This window comes from Schistocerca gregaria, unplaced genomic scaffold (assembly GCF_023897955.1).
Source record: "Schistocerca gregaria isolate iqSchGreg1 unplaced genomic scaffold, iqSchGreg1.2 ptg000156l, whole genome shotgun sequence".
Taxonomy (NCBI): domain Eukaryota; kingdom Metazoa; phylum Arthropoda; class Insecta; order Orthoptera; family Acrididae; genus Schistocerca; species Schistocerca gregaria.
In genome coordinates this window covers 3,537,888-3,544,912 of record NW_026061720.1, presented here as the reverse complement: position 1 = coordinate 3,544,912, position 7,025 = coordinate 3,537,888, and the positions used below count along the sequence as shown (strand labels likewise).

At 49.6% G+C, this 7,025-nt stretch overlaps 1 non-coding gene across 1 annotated transcript; it reads left to right on the top strand.

Annotated features, from left to right (window-relative positions):
* The first annotated feature begins 6,458 nt into the window (after positions 1-6,458).
* Trnai-aau (transfer RNA isoleucine (anticodon AAU)) lies at positions 6,459-6,532 on the top strand. Its single transcript has one exon. It is a non-coding gene; the product is annotated as a tRNA-Ile (tRNA).
* Positions 6,533-7,025: the final 493 nt, after the last annotated feature.

Sequence of the window (7,025 nt, the reverse complement as noted above, 5' to 3'; positions counted from 1 at the left end):
TCTGCACTCGATGACACCGCGATAACAGCCGGTCACCACACTTACATCTTGCTCTCCTTATAACAGTATACATCATATCAGTCTGTGACGCTGGTTTTGCAACTTCTTGCGTCCCTTTATGTTCGCCGCGACCAACACTTACCATGCACTGACCACAAAACATGGATGAGCTGGAGCTTGAACCCGAGACCTTTCACACGCTAAGCGAAGGATCTGCCAACTGAGCTACGGCTGCACACACGACCAAGCCTGGCTATTCTCCATTCTTTGGGACTCTGATGTGCACGGACACGTTGGTTGGTTGGTTTGTAGCGGCGAAGGTACCAGAGTACAAAGGCGCGGACACGTTCATATACACAAGAGTTCCAAGTAGTTTCGATACTCTGGTATTACGAATGCAAATTCCGTCAGTTTTTCACGTCTTAAATGGAAAGGGCGGTCACAAATTGGTCCATTTCACTCCTTGTCGACAATCACACAGCACCTGAGGTAACAAGCACATCTCGAGCCCCATTGTGCTCTCCATTGTTCATGCCAACTCAGTGCCTCGCTCTTTGCTACTGTGTAAAACTCTTGTCGTCCAACTGCAAAACACTGGGACACAACCAGTTTCCGCGTCTCCATTGCACTGATCATACTGCGAAACGCTCCCCAAACTTGGCAATCACTCATGCAGCCGACTTTTCCGACTTTACACGACGCTCACGCTAGTGACAGCCTTACTTATAGTTCGACGTCGCGCCAAAGCGAATGAGCACATTTCGCCTACGGCTTAGGCCGCTCTCGTAGTGTGGCTGCTCTGTGTCTGCAGGCAGCGAGGGGCTGCAAGCTTCCTGTGTTCGCACCTATATCACCTGTGCTTGCTTGTCAGAGACAGACTATCGCAAAACATTCGACTCACTCCATGAAGTGATTGCTACGGCATCTGTTATCAGCAGTCACAACCAGCAACACCAGTAGCAGCCGACTGCACGCAAAGAATGGGAACGTGCAGTGGGATTTACGTGAACTCGGCGCAAGGCAGATCTTTCCGACGTAGGCTTGAGAATCTTATGCGAACATTTGTACTGTTTCTAAGTTAAGTGTAGGTGTGCGAGGTGGGTGCTTCCTGCGCACGAATAAAAGAACGCTTGCCAATTGTGGATGCTAATCGTTCGCTTGTATCTGCCTAGACACCTCTGCTGGTTGGGAATTATTCCTCTTGCATGGCAAGGTGCGCATGTAGGAGTGTTAAAAATTCTGGAGGCGCTGGGTATCGATACCAGTACCTCTCGCACACTAAGCGAGCGCTCTACCATCTGAGCTACGCCCACCCCCCCGTTGACTAATAGAGCTACATACAGCCACATCAACGTCACAGACCCTTACACTCCCATTATTCCACAGACAAACACTACTCTCTATGTATCAGTGAGGGTGTCTTTCAGGTTTCGTGCATTCTGTATCGAATCGTAGTTGGCCACATTAAGAGTGGCACGCATAACGTCGAAAGTAGAATTCGGACACCGCTCTGAGTAAGACGAACGTGTTGTCCACTCTCTAGGCTTCAATGACGTTAAGCCGTGATACCTATGACAGATCTGCACTCGATGACACCACGATAACAGCCGGTCACCACACTTACATCTTGCTCTCCTTATAACAGTATACATCATATCAGTCTGTGACGCTGGTTTTGCAACTTCTTGCGTCCCTTTATGTTCTCCGCGACCAACACTTACCATGCACTGACCACAAACATGGAGCAGCTGGAGCTTGAACCCGAGACCTTTCACACGCTAAGCGAACGATCTGCCAACTGAGCTACGGCTGCACACACGACCAAGCCTGGCTATTCTCCATTCTTTGGGACTCTGATGTGCACGGACACGTTGGTTGGTTGGTTTGTAGCGGCGAAGGTACCAGAGTACAAAGGCGCGCTCACGTTCATATACACAAGAGTTCCAAGTAGTTTCGATACTCTGGTATTACGAATGCAAATTCCGTCAGTTTTTCACGTCTTAAATGGAAAGGGCGGTCACAAATTGGTCCATTTCACTCCTTGTCGACAATCACACAGCACCTGAGGTAACAAGCACATCTCGAGCCCCATTGTGCTCTCCATTGTTCATGCCAACTCAGTGCCTCGCTCTTTGCTACTGTGTAAAACTCTTGTCGTCCAACTGCAAAACACTGGGACACAACCAGTTTCCGCGTCTCCATTGCACTGATCATACTGCGAAACGCTCCCCAAACTTGGCAATCACCCATGCAGCCGACTTTTCCGACTTTACACGACGCTCACGCTAGTGACAGCCTTACTTATAGTTCGACGTCGCGCCAAAGCGAATGAGCACATTTCGCCTACGGCTTAGGCCGCTCTCCTAGTGTGGCTGCTCTGTGTCTGCAGGCAGCGAGGGGCTGCAAGCTTCCTGTGTTCGCACCTATATCACCTGTGCTTGCTTGTCAGAGACAGACTATCGCAAAACATTCAACTCACTCAACACGCGATCTAGTGTGGCATCTGTTATCAGCAGTCACAACCAGCAACACCAGTAGCAGCCGACTGCACGCAAAGAATGGGAACGTGCAGTGGGATTTACGTGAACTCGGCGCAAGGCAGATCTTTCCGACGTAGGCTTGAGAATCTTATGGGAACATTTGTACTGTTTCTAAGTTAAGTGTAGGTGTGCGAGGTGGGTGCTTCCTGCGCACGAATAAAAGAACGCTTGCCAATTGTGGATGCTAATCGTTCGCTTGTATCTGCCTAGACACCTCTGCTGGTTGGGAATTATTCCTCTTGCATGGCAAGGTGCGCATGTAGGAGTGTTAAAAATTCTGGAGGCGCTGGGTATCGATCCCAGTACCTCTCGCACACTAAGCGAGCGCTCTACCATCTGAGCTACGCCCACCCCCCCGTTGACTAATAGAGCTACATACAGCCACATCAACGTCACAGACCCTTACACTCCCATTATTCCGCAGACAAACACTACTCTCTATGTATCAGTGAGGGTGTCTTTCAGGTTTCGTGCATTCTGTATCGAATCGTAGTTGGCCACATTAAGAGTGGCACGCATAACGTCGAAAGTAGAATTCGGACACCGCTCTGAGTAAGACGAACGTGTTGTCCACCCTCTAGGCTTCAATGACGTTAAGCCGTGATACCTAAGACAGATCTGCACTCGATGACACCACGATAACAGCCGGTCACCACACTTACATCTTGCTCTCCTTATAACAGTATACATCATATCAGTCTGTGACGCTGGTTTTGCAACTTCTTGCGTCCCTTTATGTTCGCCGCGACCAACACTTACCATGCACTGACCACAAACATGGAGCAGCTGGAGCTTGAACCCGAGACCTTTCACACGCTAAGCGAACGATCTGCCAACTGAGCTACGGCTGCACACACGACCAAGCCTGGCTATTCTCCATTCTTTGGGACTGTGATGTGCACGGACACGTTGGTTGGTTGGTTTGTAGCGGCGAAGGTACCAGAGTATAAAGGCGCGGACACGTTCATATACACAAGAGTTCCAAGTAGTTTCGATACTCTGGTATTACGAATGCAAATTCCGTCTGTTTTTCACGTCTTAAATGGAAAGGGCGGTCACAAATTGGTCCATTTCACTCCTTGTCGACAATCACACAGCACCTGAGGTAACAAGCACATCTCGAGCCCCATTGTGCTCTCCATTGTTCATGCCAACTCAGTGCCTCGCTCTTTGCTACTGTGTAAAACTCTTGTCGTCCAACTGCAAAACACTGGGACACAACCAGTTTCCGCGTCTCCATTGCACTGATCATACTGCGAAACGCTCCCCAAACTTGGCAATCACCCATGCAGCCGACTTTTCCGACTTTACACGACGCTCACGCTAGTGACAGCCTTACTTATAGTTCGACGTCGCGCCAAAGCGAATGAGCACATTTCGCCTACGGCTTAGGCCGCTCTCCTAGTGTGGCTGCTCTGTGTCTGCAGGCAGCGAGGGGCTGCAAGCTTCCTGTGTTCGCACCTATATCACCTGTGCTTGCTTGTCAGAGACAGACTATCGCAAAACATTCAACTCACTCCATGAAGTGATTGCTACGGCATCTGTTATCAGCAGTCACAACCAGCAACACCAGTAGCAGCCGACTGCACGCAAAGAATGGGAACGTGCAGTGGGATTTACGTGAACTCGGCGCAAGGCAGATCTTTCCGACGTAGGCTTGAGAATCTTATGGGAACATTTGTACTGTTTCTAAGTTAAGTGTAGGTGTGCGAGGTGGGTGCTTCCTGCGCACGAATAAAAGAACGCTTGCCAATTGTGGATGCTAATCGTTCGCTTGTATCTGCCTAGACACCTCTGCTGGTTGGGAATTATTCCTCTTGCATGGCAAGGTGCGCATGTAGGAGTGTTAAAAATTCTGGAGGCGCTGGGTATCGATCCCAGTACCTCTCGCACACTAAGCGAGCGCTCTACCATCTGAGCTACGCCCACCCCCCCCCCTTGACTAATAGAGCTACATACAGCCACATCAAGGTCACAGACCCTTACACTCCCATTATTCCGCAGACAAACACTACTCTCTATGTATCAGTGAGGGTGTCTTTCAGGTTTCGTGCATTCTGTATCGAATCGTAGTTGGCCACATTAAGAGTGGCACGCATAACGTCGAAAGTAGAATTCGGACACCGCTCTGAGTAAGACGAACGTGTTGTCCACTCTCTAGGCTTCAATGACGTTAAGCCGTGATACCTAAGACAGATCTGCACTCGATGACACCACGATAACAGCCGGTCACCACACTTACATCTTGCTCTCCTTATAACAGTATACATCATATCAGTCTGTGACGCTGGTTTTGCAACTTCTTGCGTCCCTTTATGTTCGCCGCGACCAACACTTACCATGCACTGACCACAAAACATGGGGCAGCCGGAGCTTGAACCCGAGACCTTTCACACGCTAAGCGAACGATCTGCCAACTGAGCTACGGCTGCACACACGACCAAGCCTGGCTATTCTCCATTCTTTGGGACTCTGATGTGCACGGACACGTTGGTTGGTTGGTTTGTAGCGGCGAAGGTACCAGAGTACAAAGGCGCGGACACGTTCATATACACAAGAGTTCCAAGTAGTTTCGATACTCTGGTATTACGAATGCAAATTCCGTCAGTTTTTCACGTCCTAAATGGAAAGGGCGGTCACAAATTGGTCCATTTCACTCCTTGTCGACAATCACACAGCACCTGAGGTAACAAGCACATCTCGAGCCCCATTGTGCTCTCCATTGTTCATGCCAACTCAGTGCCTCGCTCTTTGCTACTGTGTAAAACTCTTGTCATCCAACTGCAAAACACTGGGACACAACCAGTTTCCGCATCTCCATTGCACTGATCATACGCACTGATCATGCGCACAGAGCAGCCACACTAGGAGAGCGGCCTAAGCCGTAGGCGAAATGTGCTCATTCGCTTTGGCGCGACGTCGAACTATAAGTAAGGCTGTCACTAGCGTGAGCGTCGTGTAAAGTCGGAAAAGTCGGCTGCATGGGTGATTGCCAAGTTTGGGGAGCGTTTCGCAGTATGATCAGTGCAATGGAGATGCGGAAACTGGTTGTGTCCCAGTGTTTTGCAGTTGGATGACAAGAGTTTTACACAGTAGCAAAGAGCGAGGCACTGAGTTGGCATGAACAATGGAGAGCACAATGGGGCTCGAGATGTGCTTGTTACCTCAGGTGCTGTGTGATTGTCGACAAGGAGTGAAATGGACCAATTTGTGACCGCCCTTTCCATTTAAGACGTGAAAAACAGACGGAATTTGCATTCGTAATACCAGAGTATCGAAACTACTTGGAACTCTTGTGTATATGAACGTGTCCGCGCCTTTGTACTCTGGTACCTTCGCCGCTACAAACCAACCAACCAACGTGTCCGTGCACATCAGAGTCCCAAAGAATGGAGAATAGCCAGGCTTGGTCGTGTGTGCAGCCGTAGCTCAGTTGGCAGATCGTTCGCTTAGCGTGTGAAAGGTCTCGGGTTCAAGCTCCGGCTCCTCCATGTTTTGTGGTCAGTGCATGGTAAGTGTTGGTCGCGGCGAACATAAAGGGACGCAAGAAGTTGCAAAACCAGCGTCACAGACTGATATGATGTATACTGTTATAAGGAGAGCAAGATGTAAGTGTGGTGACCGGCTGTTATCGTGGTGTCATCGAGTGCAGATCTGTCCTAGGTATCACGGCTTAACGTCATTGAAGCCTAGAGAGTGGACAACACGTTCGTCTTACTCAGAGCGGTGTCCGAATTCTACTTTCGACGTTATGCGTGCCACTCTTAATGTGGCCAACTACGATTCGATACAGAATGCACGAAACCTGAAAGACACCCTCACTGATACATAGAGAGTAGTGTTTGTCTGCGGAATAATGGGAGTGTAAGGGTCTGTGACGTTGATGAGGCTGTATGTAGCACTATTAGTCAACGGGCGGGTGGGCGTAGCTCAGCTGGTAGAGCGCTCGCTTAATGTGCGAGAGGTACTGGGATCGATACCCAGCGCCTCCAGAATTTTTAACACTCCTACATGCGCACCTTGCCATGCAAGAGGAATAATTCCCAACCAGCAGAGGTGTCTTGACAGATACAAGCGAACGATTAGCATCCACAATTGGCAAGCGTTCTTTTATTCGTGCGCAGGAAGCACCCACCTCGCACACCTACACTTAACTTAGAAACAGTACAAATGTTCCCATAAGATTCTCAAGCCTACGTCGGAAAGATCTGCCTTGCGCCGAGTTCACGTAAATCCCACTGCACGTTCCCATTCTTTGCTTGCAGTCGGCTGCTACTGGTGTTGCTGGTTGTGACTGCTGATAACAGATGCCGTAGCAATCACTTCATGGAGTGAGTTGAATGTTTTGCGATAGTCTGTCTCTGACAAGCAAACACAGGTGATATAGGTGCGAACACAGGAAGCTTGCAGCCCCTCGCTGCCTGCAGACACAGAGCAGCCACACTAGGAGAGCGGCCTAAGCCGTAGGCGAAATGTGCTCATTCG